The sequence below is a fragment of the Phocoena phocoena genome, chromosome 6 (genome assembly GCF_963924675.1).
Source record: "Phocoena phocoena chromosome 6, mPhoPho1.1, whole genome shotgun sequence".
Lineage (NCBI taxonomy): Eukaryota > Metazoa > Chordata > Mammalia > Artiodactyla > Phocoenidae > Phocoena > Phocoena phocoena.
Window position 1 is genome coordinate 90,969,797 of NC_089224.1, and position 16,411 is coordinate 90,986,207.

Consider the following 16,411-nt stretch of genomic DNA (forward strand, 5'->3'; position numbering starts at 1 on the left):
CGGAGCACAGGCTCCGGACGCGCAGGCTCAGTGGCCGTGGCTCACGGGCCCAGCCGCTCCGCGGCATGTGGGATCTTCCCGGACCGGGGCACGAACCCGTGTCCCCTGCATCGATAGGCGGACTCTCAACCACTGCGCCACCAGGGAAGCCCCAAACCATTGTTTCATAGCGTTTGTTTAGTTTTAGAGGGTTATTTTAGGCAGGATAAATCCAGTTCCTTTTATTCCACCTTAGCTAGAAGCAGAAGTCCTGTGTCCATTTGAAAACCAAGTCCCAAACAAGACAAAACAAAACAAATAAAACAAACTATGTGATAGAGAGATAGATAGATGATAGATAGATTGATAGATAGATAGGAAGAAATAACTGAGACCAGATAAACTTGTCAAGATATTTTTAGAACACATTTTGATAAAATCATTACTAGGTCACTTTTTTCTTTACATCAATTTCCTCCTTAAATACAACGAAGCACCAATTGTTTAACAAAATAAATCATCCGTAAGTCTGTTCTCCTCCAGCTGATGGCCAATACTTGACCATCTCTTCCAACCTAAGAAAATCATGAACACCCTCACAAAGTCCAAAATACAACAGAATCCGCTGCATGTGATGTGTAGCCTACTCTCATTCTTCCAGTTGCTTTTCATGCTGCTTCTGGTTATTCCTCTTCCTTGGCAGAGAATAACCACCTTGAACTATAAGGATGAGTTTCATGCTTCTTCGTTTTTGTTTTGTTTGTCCTTTCCAATTTTTATTTGGAAAATTTTCGTAACTCTTCTCCTTTCGCTTGTGTTCTGGCTCTTTTTGAACAGCAGTATGTGTTCTTAACTGTATTATGAAATCTCTCATTTACAGCAGCTAGTGGAGACATCACCCACTCTACTGATCTTATCATCTTAGCTCTCCTTTTCCCTTGTCTCACTTCCTTTGGAGGTCTTACACTGTTTTCCTTTCCAGCAAATCATCCTTATCTACCTCTAGTTGATTTCTGAGCTCCTTGACTCAGAGTAGCTCAGGAAATCTCCAAATCCCCAAGTGGGTAAATGGGCTCAGAAGGAGTAGAAAAGGGGGGACAGGGCAGTATGGCAAGATCAAAAGGCTGGGCCTTTGTTGTCCTACTTTGAGTCATCCAAAGTTCAACATTTAAATTAGTCTGTAGTCTAATTATTTCTTTTTCCTGTTCACTGCTACATTAACCCTTGCAAATGCAAGAGACAGAGCAAATATGTTTTACCTTTTAGGCCCACAGACAGTTCTTCAAAACGCTTTTACTCTTCTAGGGAAGAGGGTTATATTACTCCCCAGCGTTTGGAGGAAAGAGCTTTAGATGGCCAACTGTCCTGGTTTGCCCAGGACTGAAGGAGGTTGCCCAGGGCTGGAGGGCATTCCTTGTTTGCTACAGGACATCTAGTTTTAAAATCAAACAGTCCTATGTAAAGGAGGACAAGTTAGTCAACCTAGCACTTCCTGGTTGAATGCCACATCACTTCTGGTTCACCCTAACAATTATCCCCACCCACAGGATGATCAAAAAAGATGATCAACACAAAAGATTAATTACAGTCGGGTTCAAAAGTAAGGATCCCCAATCACTGATTTCTCCAGGTATTGTTAATTTAAATGCACAATAGGGCAGTTTGGCAAACATTTTACATGTCTTTAAACATATTTATCTGTTTCTCTAAATATTTCACCGTTTCATAAATACTTTCCTGCTCTATTTATTTCTATTTCATTTTCAACTATTACTCCTTTCCTTCCATGATTTTACGAGACATATTTTGAAATCACTTTAATGGCCACTGTGATGGAATATTTAAAAAATTACTGTCTGAGTTACATTTTATTCCAAAAATAGTGTAAATCCTTTTTGTAGAAAAATACCAGCATGTACATGTATGTTACTTAGAAAAATACTAACATATTAACATGTACATTATAATGTGGACAAAGAATGTCTCCTGCCATATCAGTAAACAAAGGATGTTGCAGCCATCAAACCATCAGCCACTGCAGCAGCACCCCGACAGTACACCCTGAGGGGATTCAGGACGGAGAAAAAGAGGATACTGTCCCTAAATAGTTAAGGCACGTATCAAAGGAATAATTTCAATAAGCCCAGCCTCTTGCATCTTCTCATACAATGAAAAGCACTAAATTCACTAACTTGAGATGTCTGGTTTTCTTTAATTGGCAGTAATCTTTTGATATTCAGACTACCCGGGCTTTTTTGCAAGAACTCCTATATATCCTGGCTCCTCCCTTACTTCCTCAGAACAGTCCCTCAGAGCTATCTGAGAGGCTGTCTCCCAGGCTTAAGTCCTCATAAGTTCGCCAAATAAAATATATTTCTCAACTTCTAGGTTGTGCATTTTTTTCAGACAATATTCATGTAGAAATGAATAAATGATCTCTGCATTCAAAATCTAGAAGGCAATAAATTAAATGTTAGCAGTGTTTATTTCCAAGCAAGTGGGATGTGAGATTATGCTATTTTTTAGTGGTTTTTCTGATCTTTCTGTAATATAATTAAAAATAAATAGCAGGAGAATTCCCTGGCAGTCCAGTGGTTGGTACTCCATGCTTTCACTTCCAAGGGCCCGGGTTCAATCCCTGGTCTGGGAACCAAGACCCCACAAGCCGTGTGGCACAGCCATAAAAAAAAAAAAAAAAAAAAGACTGGCTTGAAAAAAATAAATATCAGTATGAATTTAATCATTTAAAAAAATTAATAACAGTAAAAAAGAAGAGGATCTGGAATTTGGAATTTTATGAGTTTGGAAATTCATTTTTCCCTCTTAAAATTTTTATCATCTAATTCAATTATGCTTACCCTCTTACTTGGCTATGATTTTACTTTTGTGACAGTGTAAAGGATATTTAATTTATTTCAATTAATCTCCTATTTTTGCCATTTAAGTTCTTCCAGCTAATACTCTATTACTGGTTACTTAAATTTTCCAGTGAATCACTTATTATCAGACTTATGGATTATTTCAGCTTCTCCTTGTGACAAACAGGGAGGCACAGAAAGTACAAAATCGCCTTCAAGATGTATTAATATTAGACTTATTTGAAAAAAAGCAATGATTGTAAAATGTAATTTTTTATCAAATCATCATTTCAGCCACATCATTGTGCTAGCCAATTCTTCTTCACCAAACTGCTCTGGCCAAAATGTTTTTGGTCGTATCACCTAGACTCCTAAAGTATGAGTTACACACTCATTTTGAGGAGGAACATAGAGAAGAAGATAAAAGAGCTTGAAGAGAGAAAGTAATGAGATGTGTTGAGACCACTGTTACTTTAAAGACATCCGAATTTACTGAGAGCATTCTTGAGGGTGTGAGGGACCATGGCCATTACAGAGAAATCTCCACAATTTCACTCTTCCCCCTCTCTTTCCTCATACCTGCCCCCTTCCAGACAGCATCCCAGATTAAACAGCTGCCATTATGTCCCCCAACATCCTACAAACTTAGACTACTTACTTCTCATTTTTATGTTAAAGTTTATATATTACAAACATTCTCCTTCATGTTGTAGTGCCCGTCCTATCAGTTACAAAGCTCTCAGCTGCCTGTTACCCTCATTCAAACTCACTCAAGTGACAAGGAAATTGGTTATTTCACATTAACATAGTCCAGAAGTCAAGAAAGCTTCTGGGTTTCCTGGTTCAATCACAGGTCTGTGTCATGAAGAGCTTTCTTCTATCTCTCCACTCTGCAGCCTCAGGGTATGAGCTTTGTACAGAGACTGCCTGTTTGCATGGCTGAAAAGGACTACCAGCAACAACCAGAAAGAGAAGGAGAAAGTTGCTTTTCCAACCATGGAATAGTCAACACTCCATATCCCCAGGTTCCACATTCTTGGATTCGACTGACCATGGATTGAAAATATTTGGGGAAAAAAATTCCAGAGAGTTCCAAAAAGCAAAACTTGAATTTGCCAGCAACTATTTACATAGCATTTATAATTGTATTTAAAACTATTTACAGAGCATGTACATTGTGTTAGGTATTATAAGTAACTAGAGATGATTTAAAGTATATAGGAGGATATGGGTAGATTATACAAAAATACTATACCATTTTATATAAAGGATATGAGCATCTCTGGATTTTGGTATCTGTGGCAGTCCTGGAACCCATCCCCCAAAGATACTGAGGGATGACTATATAAGGCTTCCATTTAGTCTGATGTGATCAATTCAGGACACACATTCTACCTAGAACCAATAACAGTTGCCAGGAAAATGCCATGTGCTGACAGACCTAGACTCAGAATAATTAAGTTTTAACCCCAGAGCTGGGAAGGTGGTATCTGAATAAAATCAGGATTCTCTTAGGAAAGAGCAAAAGGCTAGGCATGCTGAGTAGGGAACCAACTGGATCCAATACACCCTTGCTGCATTTTTCTTTTATGATTCCTTCATTCCATATTGATTAAACTACCCAGACAGCTGCTGCCTTGCCACCTCACTGGGTTTTGTAGGTGAATTACAGTATGGTGGTGAAGAGCTCTGGAATTCCAACGTCATGGTTCACTCCCAATTCTGCCACTTGCTTCCATTGTGAAAAAGCCTTATGAGTGTCAATATATTATTTGATCTCTCTGTGCTTATCTTCACAACTGTAAAATGGGGTAGTCATAACTGCTATTTCATTGGGCTGTTATATGGATTCCATAAGAGTCTATGCAGTACATGACTACAGTGAAGTTTTAGCAAATGTTAGTTTCTCTTATTAACATTAGTAAATTAATTTTATGCAAAATGGTAATCTTACCAGTGGTTCTCAAAGCATGGTCCCTGGACCAGCAGTGTCAGCATTGCCTGGGGACTTATAAGAAATGTTCAAGCTTCAAAGCAAACCAACTGAATCAGAAGCTCTGGGGGTGGGGCCCAGCAATCTGGGCTAACAAGGCCTCCTGGTGATTCTGAAGCACATTCAAGTTTGAGCACCATGAATCTACACCAGCTCCACCTCCAGCCAAATAGCACCAGTCAGCATTCCTAGAAAGTGCTTCACAATCCTTAGTCAAAATATCTTTGCAATTGGTTATCCCTCTCCCTGCTGTGCTCTCTCCACTGTATCTCTAGCTTTAAGGCTCAGCCTGAACATTACCTTACACTGATGTTATATCTGCCTGCAATGCTCTTCCTCTAAATCATTCCAGGGTTGAGTCCTTCTCCTTTCCAAGGTCTCAGATTAAATGGCACCTCTTTACAGAGACTTTCTTGCACCACTGAGTCCAAAGTAGCCTGAGTCTCTTTCTATCATATGACACTGTTTGATTGTTTCCACAGCACTTATCACTATCTGGCTTTGTTACTTATTTATTTATTTACTTGTAAATTGTCTGCCTCCACTCATTAAGATATAAGATCTGTAGAGGTAGAGACCTTGTCTACCCACCATTATATAGATCCTTAGCACCTAGAATAGTGCCTGGAAAATAGTAGGCACTCACTAAGTATTTGTTACATGAATGAATAGACAAAATGACAGCAAGAGTTTTGTACTACCAACATAAGGGCCAAATGAGCTGTGTCATGCTTCTCACATGATTCAAGTCATCACATTATGATGCTAACAAACAGATTCAGAAGTCTGTGTTCTAAGGTCAAAGAATTACAGCTCCCACATGGTACAGAGGGCAGGAAGTCCCCAGTTGCTTCCCTCCTCCATGTAAGCAGGTAGGAAACCACCCAAACAATTGTATTTGCTCTTTTCTGTATACCTGTCCAAGCCTTTCCCCATGGTCTTGGTGGTTTATTTGTTTAATTACCCTGACAACTCAGAAATTTCTTCTGCCTCCACATGAAGCCATTTTTCCTGACATCATGATGTTTCTAGAGATGAGCAATTTGTCCACCTCTACCTCATAATAACCCTTTACCTCTGTAAAGCGAGTAATGAAGTCAATCCTCAGCTTTCTTTTTTCCAAAGTGAGTGACTCCACCTCCTTTCAATGCTCCTCTGAGGGTCCATTTTAAAATGTCTAATGCTCTCCTATGGATCCTCTCCAGCTTTCTCCATTATTTATAAAGTGAGGACATTCAAACTGGGAGCAATGATAAAGATTCAGAACGTTTCTTTTTTATTAAATTAAAGGTGCGTGCAAACTCTGTGCAGCAGTGATGAAACCTAGAAATATTACGACATGAGTTCAAGTCCCCACTTAGCCACTTATGATCCCTGTGCCTTGGACACATTGTTTACCTTTCTGACCCTCACTTCGATCCCTCTAAAATGGGAGTTCTCATTCCTCAAGATTTTTGTGACAATCATGTAAGAAAACATATATGAAAGTGTAAAATGTGAAATGCTTTACAAGCACAAGTAACTACTGAAAGAGAGAGTACTTTTCATTTCTCTTTAAAAAGTCAATGGATGCAGAGGTCATTATTAATAAATTCTATTTTATATCAAGAAAGAAAAGGTACTAGCTCTAAGGGAGAACACTAGCCCCATCCCCATTAGCTCTTTCACGGATCCACTCAGATGAAGCAGAGCCCATGCTCACAAATTCCTTTAGCTCATTATTAGAGCACTGCACACTATTTGTTGACATTCACTGGAAGAATGGCCGCATTGGAATTTCTGGGAAGAGTTCTTTCACATATCAAAGGGAATCAGAATAAATAATTTTAGTTACAAGCAGTATATTCTCCTGTTTAAAAAATAGATTTTTCATCATGGTAAATGTGGTGGCCATGAGAATGTACAACTACAGGGAGCAGAAGTGACCAATGGCCCCAGCTGCTGCTCTGAAATCTATCACTTCTTTGTGATGAGGCCACACATCCCATGAGCTCTTCCCAGCCGATTACTGAGCTCAACAGGAATAGTTTGGGTGCTCCATTTCTGAAAGATAGGACATTCAAGGACTCCTCTATTGGTTGACTTTGGTTCAAGGTTATCTCCCCTGCCAAAGTTTCCTTGGATGTCATAGCCATCTAAGATGCTTCCACTCAACATCACTACCTCTCTCATTCCCTCAGGTCAGACCTCCATCATGTTCTACTAGCTCTGCCATCTTCTCCAGTCCCACCCTGTTTTCTCTCACAAGTATTTCCCCTAATAAAATCTGGCATCTTTTTCTTGGAAGATCCAGACCAACATTGTAAACAAAACAAAAAAGAAAACTCTCAGTTTTCAAGGAAATTTTGCATCTATAATCACATCTATTCCTTTTAAATATGCAATGAATTACACAAATGGGAAATTGGAGTCCCCACTGTTTAAATGAAGAAATAAGTAACTTGGCCAAGATCAATTACCTCATTTTTTTCAGTAGCTTCTCTATCTCCTAGCCTTCCATGCTCAATGGAAGAAAAAAACTTTAAATTTACTTTCCCATTTGATTATTATTTTCCTAGCATGAACAACAACAGCACCTACAATTTATTAAGCAGGCAGTGAATAAGCGCTTTACATATATTCAATTTTTCATTTAATCCTCACAAAAACTCAAGAAGGTAGGTACTTCCCCCTTTACACATGTGAGGAAACAGCTTCAAAAAGTTAAGTAAGCTTCTCAAGATCACTCACCTACAAAGTAGAGGACCCAGGACCAGCCCATGACTCTAAATCTAATGCTATTAGCATTAATAACAATATCTCAAATCTGTAGAAGATTTTACTAAGCACTTCTAGATGTATTAAGAAGTGGAACTGACACCCACCAGTAACTCTCCCTGCAGAAGTCTAGAGAAGACAAGAGCTAGGGAAAGAAACAGGGGTGACAGGAGCTGACAAAGTACAGGCAAGGATGAGAATGACTAACCTTCTCCCAAATGCTTTAGCTCAGGTGGCAGAAGAGTCACTCATGGCCATCGGTACTCCAAGGGCCCTTACTTCAAAGAAAGCATGGGGGGGAAAAGTAAGTTTTTGTTAAAGAGATTACCATAATATATTTTCCCAAGTAATCTTCCTAAAATGATTAGATGGAAATCAGCTTCCTACCACCTATCAGCCATGCAATGGAGAAGAAAGCATCAAGCACTCAAGGTTCTCCATGATCCAATTCTTAGCCTCCTCTCCAACTTCATCTCCTCTCCTGCTGTGTTTTACCTGAGGCTTAAATACAACAGCATCCACACTGTGCTGTTACATGCCTCTGAACATTCTGTCATGCAGTTCGCTAATTCATCCTTCCTTCCCTTCCTCTGGCTAACTCTTACTCATTCCTCAGCAACTCAGCTCAGCCACCATATACTTCAGGAAGTCTTGTTCAACACCTAGGCTGAGGAAACCCAAAGAACCCCTCCTCTGTGCTCCTTTATCTTAACCCCAGTGCTTACCTCACCTCAACAATTCCTTTATTATGTTGAGATTATCTCCCACTAGAAAAACAAACAATTATTTTTCCTTAAAACATCATCCATACCTCTCCACTCAGGCCCATAAAGTGCTTCAAGGGGGATCCTATGGCAGGGAAGAGAAGATCCAGGTTCCATGCTCTGGCTTTCTAGGCCCTAAATGATATGGTCCCTGACCTTCTCTCCAAACTCCCCCTTTTCCCCTTGCTTACTAACTGTCATACCACTCTGCATTCAGATCCATTACCATGCCAACCCTATTTCGCCTTAAGACTTCTTTCCTCCACTCCTTGTAGAGTTGTGCCTTTTTATTCTCCAGATCTCCACTTGAATGTTGCCTTCTTAGAGGTGCCTCCCATCTCCACCTCTAGAACTATCATTATTCTCTCCCATTGTTCCCTATTCCTTCTCCTCATTGCAACCACAAAACTTTATAAATAAGATATTTATTCAATTATTTATTTGTTATTTAATTCTTGAATTTAATGGAAAACACATCCTCAACTCCTCATGCTACTGGAGAGCCAGGATCCAGGCTTATTAAATTGTATTCTTCCAAGGTGTTTGGTGCAACAGTATGTCCTCAAATTTGCTGAATAAATGAATGAGCAAGCAAAGTTCAAGAAGAACATTAAAAGAGAGGGAATTACAAAATAGCAGAGATTTATAGAAGTTAAATATTAGTTAGTTTCCATAATGACTTGTGTTGAGGGAACTCTAAGTGCTTTCTAAATATTAATTAGATTCTATTCACAGGAAAAACTCATTATCTCTAACTTACAAGCAAAAAAGGAAAACCAAGTGAAGTGACTTTTCCAAAAGCAATATAATGAGTTAAATAGGGAGCTTTGGTCTTGACTCTGAATAGCTTCATTTTATACCATCTTGTTCCCAAAGGATATGAAGTGGCTTTGAAAGACACAGACAGTTACACAATTTAGAGTGTCCACAGAAACAAAACAAGCCAGTTGCTCAGAAGCACGACTATTCCTGGTACAAGGTCTGAAAGAAACTTTTCCCTTGGGTCCTCACAAAGAGTAGCAAACCACATCCTCAATCACATCCTCCAGGACACGCAGCAGTGGGGCTCACTGGGTTGTTTGCTAGCATTCCTCAGTGTGGGCTGATGGCACAAGGCCAAGGTTCAGATCCATGGAGCAATTCTCCAAGGAGCCAAATCAAGACAGCCCAGGTGTGCAATTCTCTGATGGTCTCTCTTAATCCAAAAAGACATCTGGAGATTCTGGAGGAATCATTTAACAGCACACCCTTCTTATGTTGGGCTCTGTGAATTTTACTTCTCACGTGAAAACTTCTAATAAGTATTAAGTAATAGTGAATTGAAAGTGACCAGCATCCAGAACACAGTCAATGCTGTGGAACTATTGAAAGTTCCATATGATTTATCAGTCAAATGACCTGGAGAAGGTATAAGTTAAGCTGCTGTAATAAGGAGACCCCAAAATACAGTAACCTGGATAAAACTAAAGTTTATTTCTCACTCGTGTAACAGTGCAGGTATAGGAGGGTTGCTCAAGACAGGTGGGAAGCTCTGCTCCACAAGGTCATCTAGGGACTCAGGCTGGCAGTGTACCTCTACCATCCTTAATAAGCAGCTTCCTTTCAGTCTAAGGCAGCTGCTCTGGTTGTTGCCATCTTAGAGTCAAAGGAAAGAAAGAGAGTAAAAGGCAAACAGCTTCCTTGTAAAAATGTAATCTAAAAGTTGTACACATCAGTTGTTTGATCATTTAGTGACATGGTCACACCAACTTGCAAGGAAGACTGGGGAGTGGAATCTATACCTGGACAGCCTCATATCTGCCTAAAACTCAAGGAGATTATATTACTTCCAGGAAGACTACGAGAGTGGATAAGGGAAACCATAAGACTATGCCACTGGGAATTGGCATCTGCTCAAACAGAATTATCCTCGGATTAAAGAACCACCCACTACTAGTCAGAGGGAAATAAAGGCAGACACCTGTTACAAGTTCAAGTTTTCTACATTCATGTGTTCTGTCCAGTGCACAGAAAATTAAGGATCAAGATCCCAAAGTTCTACATCATATGCATGGCTACACTCATTTTAGCCGGAAAAAAATTTTAAGTTGTTGTTTCCAAATGCCAACTAAAACCGTAAAAGAATCAATAGAGCCTCCATGCATTAGATATTAAGAACTGTCATATCCTTGTGAACCCTCCAAGATAAACTAATTGCAAAATGTAAGGGAAGGTAAACAAATAAGATGACAACCACATAGGATTCTTAACTCTAAGCTAGTTAAATGTCAGAGGACTTTTACTAAAACTCAGTAAATTGGTTTTGGAATAGTTGATCTTAGACGACTTCCTTCTGGCAGCCATTAGATGACAGCAACAGTTTGTCTGTGGAGGTATTCTTAGTTTGAAACAATAAAAATCCTGATGAGGTCAGCATATTGGTATTCTCTCTGTCTAGGGAGGTAGAAAACATATGCCTATCTCATCCAAAGGGGATGTCACATTATTACCATACAAGTTTATAAAAATTGGGCAGCAGGATTTATCACTTACCCCACTGAAAATCATCTCCTCCCTCAGGAGACTGCAATTGTCTCTGCTGACTTAAATGGTAGTATTAAGGTTAAGAGTCTATATGAGCTTTAGTCTATATGGACATAGATTTTCTCCCATAAGCAATTCCTTCCAGTGGAGTGAAAGTTTAAGAAAAAGTCAATAAAAGCTAAAACTCTTAGTTTGTTCTTCCTAATTTTCTCCACAAGGTGGTAAAGAATATAACAATGGTTTAAAGTGTTTAAAGCTGACCTACTCCTCATGTAATAGATTTGGCCTAAGAAGTCCACATGTGTACTTTGAAAGAAACAAACAGGTACTTAGTCTAGACATCAGGTGGGTAAGTATACAGGTCTACAATTCGGGAGGAATAGGTGCTTGCTCTGTTAAATACAGAGGGGCCTACATGCTATCAGTAGGCATGCTTTCAAGTATGCCCTCATTACTAGAACAAATAGCCAATGTAAACCCTGAGTAATTTGCCTTAAACATCAGTCAATGTCCTTCCAGCTGTGGTCTTCCCAGATATGATGTGATCACATGTATGTACACTTGTATGTATAAAGAATGATCTACCAGAGCTAGGTTCTAATCAGCACAATTTGGTAAGGGGAGAAGGAAAAGAGAACTAACATTGGTTGACCATCCCTATGTGCCAGGGGTAATACGATACCCTTTATCTTTGTTTTTGCATTTATTTCTCACAACAACCCTGTGAGGCAACCATTATCATCACCATTTTAGAGATGAGGAACCTGAATCACAGAGATGTGAAATGACCTACCCAAGGTCACACAGCTTGTGCACAGAGAAGCTGGAATTCAACCCAGTTTGATTGCACAGTTCATGCTCTTTCAAATCAACCACACTGCTGATATGGAATTCTACTTACTCCCCCACTTTGGGCACCACATTGTTGACCATGAAGGGGGCTTGGGTCTACAAAGTTCAGGGAGTGGTCCCTAAAGGGCCTTTTCATTCCACTAGAATTCTTCTAGTAGTCTCCTTGTCTGTCTTACTTGCTATTACATACATCACCTAAAATAGTGCCTGCACCTTCTCCTCCCCCAGAAAAAGGTTTTTAAGTGAATGAATGATTGAGACTAATCACTTCCTTGTAACAAGGATAGTATACAATTTCTAGAGAATTTCCAATGTGTCTAACCGCTTGGATCTCAGCTTGAATCTCTTTAAAACATAAATTCTGTTTGCAATGTATTTCATAAGATTAAACAACTATTTCTAGTATTATTCGTTTTTTTTAATAGATCTTTATTGGAATATAATTGCTTCACAATACTGTGTTGTTACCTGTTGCACAACAAAGCGAATCAGCCATATATATACACATGTCCCCATATCCCCTCCCTCTTCAGCCTCCCTCCCATCCTCCCTGTCCCACTTCTCTAGGTCATAACAAAGCACCGAGATGATCTCACTGTGCTATGCTGCTACTTCCCACCAGCCAACTATTTAACATTCGGTAGTGTATATATGTCAATGCTACTCTCACTTCGCCCCAGCTTCATCCTCCCACCCATGCCTCAAGTCCATTCTCTATGTCTACCTCTTTATTCCTTCCCTGCAACTAGGTTCATCAGTACCTTTTTTTTTTTTTTTAGATTCCATATATACACATTAGCATACGGTATTTGTTTTTCTCTTTCTGACGTACTTCACTCTGTATGACAGACTCTAGGTTCATCCACCTCACTACAAATAACTCAATTTCATTTCTTTTTATGGCTGAGTAATATTCCATTGTATATATGTGCCACATCTTCTTTATCCATTCGTCTGTCCATGGACACTTAGGTTACTTCCATGTCCTGGCTATTGTAAATAGTGCTGCAATGAACATTGTGGTACATGACTCTTTTTGAATTATGGTTTTCTCAGGGTATATGCCCAGTAGTGGGATTGCTGGGTCGTATGGCAGTTCTATTTTTACTTTCTTAAAGAACCTCCATACTGTTCTCCATAGTGGCTGTATCAATTTACATTCCCACCAACAGTGCAAGAGGGTTCCCTTTTCTCTACACCCTCTCCAGCACTTGTTGTTTGTAGATTTTTTGATGATGGCCATTCTGACCAGTGTGGTGTGATACCTCACTGTAGTCTTGATTTTCATTTCTTTAATAATTAGTGATGTTGAGCATCTTTTCATGTGCCTCTTGGCCATCTGTATGCCTTCCTTGGTGAAATGTCTATTTAGGTCTTCCGCCCATTTTTTAAACGGATTGTTTGTTTTTTTGATATTGAGCTCCATGAGCTGTTCATATATTTTGGAGATTAATCCTTTGTCCATTGATTCATTTGCAAATATTTTCTCCCATTCTGAGGGTTATCTTTGTGTCTTGTTCATGGTTTCCTTTGCTGTGCAAAAGCTTTTAAGTTTAATTAAGTCCCACTTGTTTATTTTTATTTCCGTTACTCTAGGAGGTGGGTCAAAAAAGATCTTGCTGTGGTTTATGTCAGAGTGGTTTTCCTCTAAGAGTTTTATAGTATCTGGTCTTACATTTAAGTCTTTAATCCATTTGGAGCTTATTTTTGTGTATGGTGTTAGGTAGTGTTCTAATTTCATTCTTTTATATGTAGCTGTCCAGTTTTCCCAGCACCACTTACTGAAGAGGCTGTCTTTTCTCCATTGTATGTTCTTGCCTCCTTTGTCATAAATTAGGTGACCATATGTGCGTGGGTTTACCTCTGGGCATTCTATGCTGTACCACTGATCTATATTTCTGTTTTTGTGCCAATACCATACTGTCTTGATTGCTGCAGCTTTGTGGTATAGTTTGCAGTCGGGGACCCTGATTCCTCCAAATCCGTTTTTCTTTCTCAAGACTGCTTTGGCTATTCAGGGTTTGTGTTTCCATGCGAATTGTAAAATTTTTGTTCTAATTCTGTGAAGAATGCAGTTGGTAGTATCATAGGGATTGCACTGAATCTGTAGATTGCTTTGGGTAGTATAGTCACTTTCACAATATTGATTCTTCCAATCCAAGAACATGGTATATTTCTCTACCTGTTTATGTCATCTTTGATTTCTTTCATCAGTTTTATGGTTTTCTGACTACAAGTTAGGTAGTAGATCACCTCCTTTTGCAGGTTTATTCCTAGGCATTTTATTCTTTTCATTGCAATGGTAAATGGGAGTGTTTCCTTAATTTCTCTTCTGATTTTTCATTGTTGGTGTATAAGAATGCCGGAGATTTCTGTGCATTAATTTTGTATCCTGCAACCTTACCAAATTAATTGATTAGTTCTACTAGTTTTCTGGTGGCATCTTTAGGATTTTCTATGTATAGTATCATGTCATCAGCAAACTGTGACAGTTTTATTTCTTCTTTTCCAATTTATATTACTTTTCTTTTTTTCTCTGATCGCTATGGCTAGGACTTCCAAAACTATGTGGAATAAGAGTGGTGAGAGTGGACATCCTTGTCTTGTTCCCAATCTTAGTGGAAATGCTTTCAGTTTTTCACCATTGAGTATGATGCTTGCTGTGGGTTTCTCATATATGGCCTTTATTATGTTGAGGTAGGTTCCCTCTATGCCCATTTTCTGGAGAGTTTTTATCATAAATGGGTGTTGAATTTCTGTCAAAAGCTTTTTCTGCATCTACTGAGATGATCATATGGTTTTTACTCCTTAATTTGTTAATGTGGTGCATCACACTGATTGATTTGTATATATTGAAGAATCCTTGCATCCCTGGGATAAATCTCACTTGATCATGGTGTGTGATCCTTGTTATGTGCTGTTAGATTCTGTTTGTTAGTATTCTGTTCAGGATTTTTGCATCTATGTTCATCAGTGATATTGATCCATAATTGTCTTTTTTTGTGATATCTTTTTCTGGTTTTGGTGTCAGGGTGATGGTGGTTTTGTAGAATGAATTTGGGAGTGTTTCTCCCTCTTCAATTTTTTGGAAGAGTTTGAGAAGTATCAGTGTTAACTCTTCTCCAAACGTTTGATAGAATTCACCTGTGAAGCCATCTGATCCTGGCCTTTATTTTGTTGGAAGACTTTTCATTATGGTTTCAATTTCATTGCTTGTGATAGTTCTGTTTATATTTTGTAATTCTTCCTGGTTCAGTCTTGGAAAATTGTACCTTTCCAAGAATTTGTCCATTTCTTCGTGGTTGTGCATTTTACTGGCATACAGTTGTTTGTAGTCGTCTCTTATAATCCTTTGTATTTCTGCAGTGTCAGTTGTGCTTTCTCCTTTTTCTTTTCTAATTTTATTGATTTGTGTCCTCTCCCTTTTTTTCTTGATGAGTCTGGCTAAGGGTTTATCAATTTTGTTTATCTTCTCAAGAACCAGCTTTTAGTTTTATTGATCTTTGCTACTGTTTTCTTCGTTTCTATTTATTTCTGCTCTGATCTTTATGATTTCTTTCCTTCTACTCACTTTGGGTTTTCTTTGTTCTTCTTTCTCTAGTTGTTTTAAGTGTAGGGTTAGATTGTTTGAGATTTTTCTTGCTTCTTGAGGTGAAATTGAATTGCTATAAACTTCCCTCTTAGAACTGCTTTTGCTGCATCCCATAGGTTTTGTGTCGTCGCGTTTTCATTGTCATTTGTTTCTATGTATTTTTTAATTTCTTCTTTGATTTCTTCAGTGATCTCTTTGTTATTTAGTAACGTATCGTTTAGCCTCCATGTATTTGTGTTCTTTACAGTTTTTTCCTGTAATTGATTTCCAATCTCATAGCGTTGTGGTCAGAAAAGATGCTTGATACGATTTCAATTTTCTTAAATTTTCCAAGGCTTGATTTGTGACCCAAGATGTGATCTACCCTGGAGAATGTTCCTTGTGCACTTGAGAAGAAAGTGTATTTTGCCACTTTGGGGTGGAATGTTCTATAAATATCAATTAGATCTATCTGGTCTATTGTGTCATTTAAAGCTTGTGTTTCCTTCTTTATTTTCTGTTTGGATGATCTGTCCATTGGTGTAAGTGGGGTGTTAAAGTCCCCTACTATTACTGTGTTACTGTTGATTTCTCCTTTCATGCTTGTTAGCATTTGCCTTATGTATTGAGGTGCTCCTATGTTGGGTGCATAAACATTTATACTTGTTATATCTTCTTCTTGAGTTGATCCTTTGATCATTATGTAGTGTCCCTCCTTATCTCTTATAACAGCCTTTATTTTAAAGTCTATTTTATCTGATATGAGTATTACTACTCCAGGTTTCTTTTGATTTCCAGTTGCATAGAACATCTTTTTCCATCCCTTCCCTTTCAGTCTGTATGTGTCCCTAGGTCTGAAGTGGTCCCTTGTAGACAGCATATACATGGGTCTTGTTTCTGTAACCATTCAGCCAGTCTGTGCCTTTTGTTTCGGGCATTTAATCCATTTACATTCAAGGTTATTATCAATATGTATGTTCCTATTACCATTTTCTTAATTGTTTTGGGTTTGTTTTTGTGGGTCTTTTTCTTCTCTTGTGTTTACCGCTTAGAGAAGTTTCTTTAGCATTTATTGTAAAGTTGGTTTGGTGGTGCTGAATTCTCTTAGCTTTTG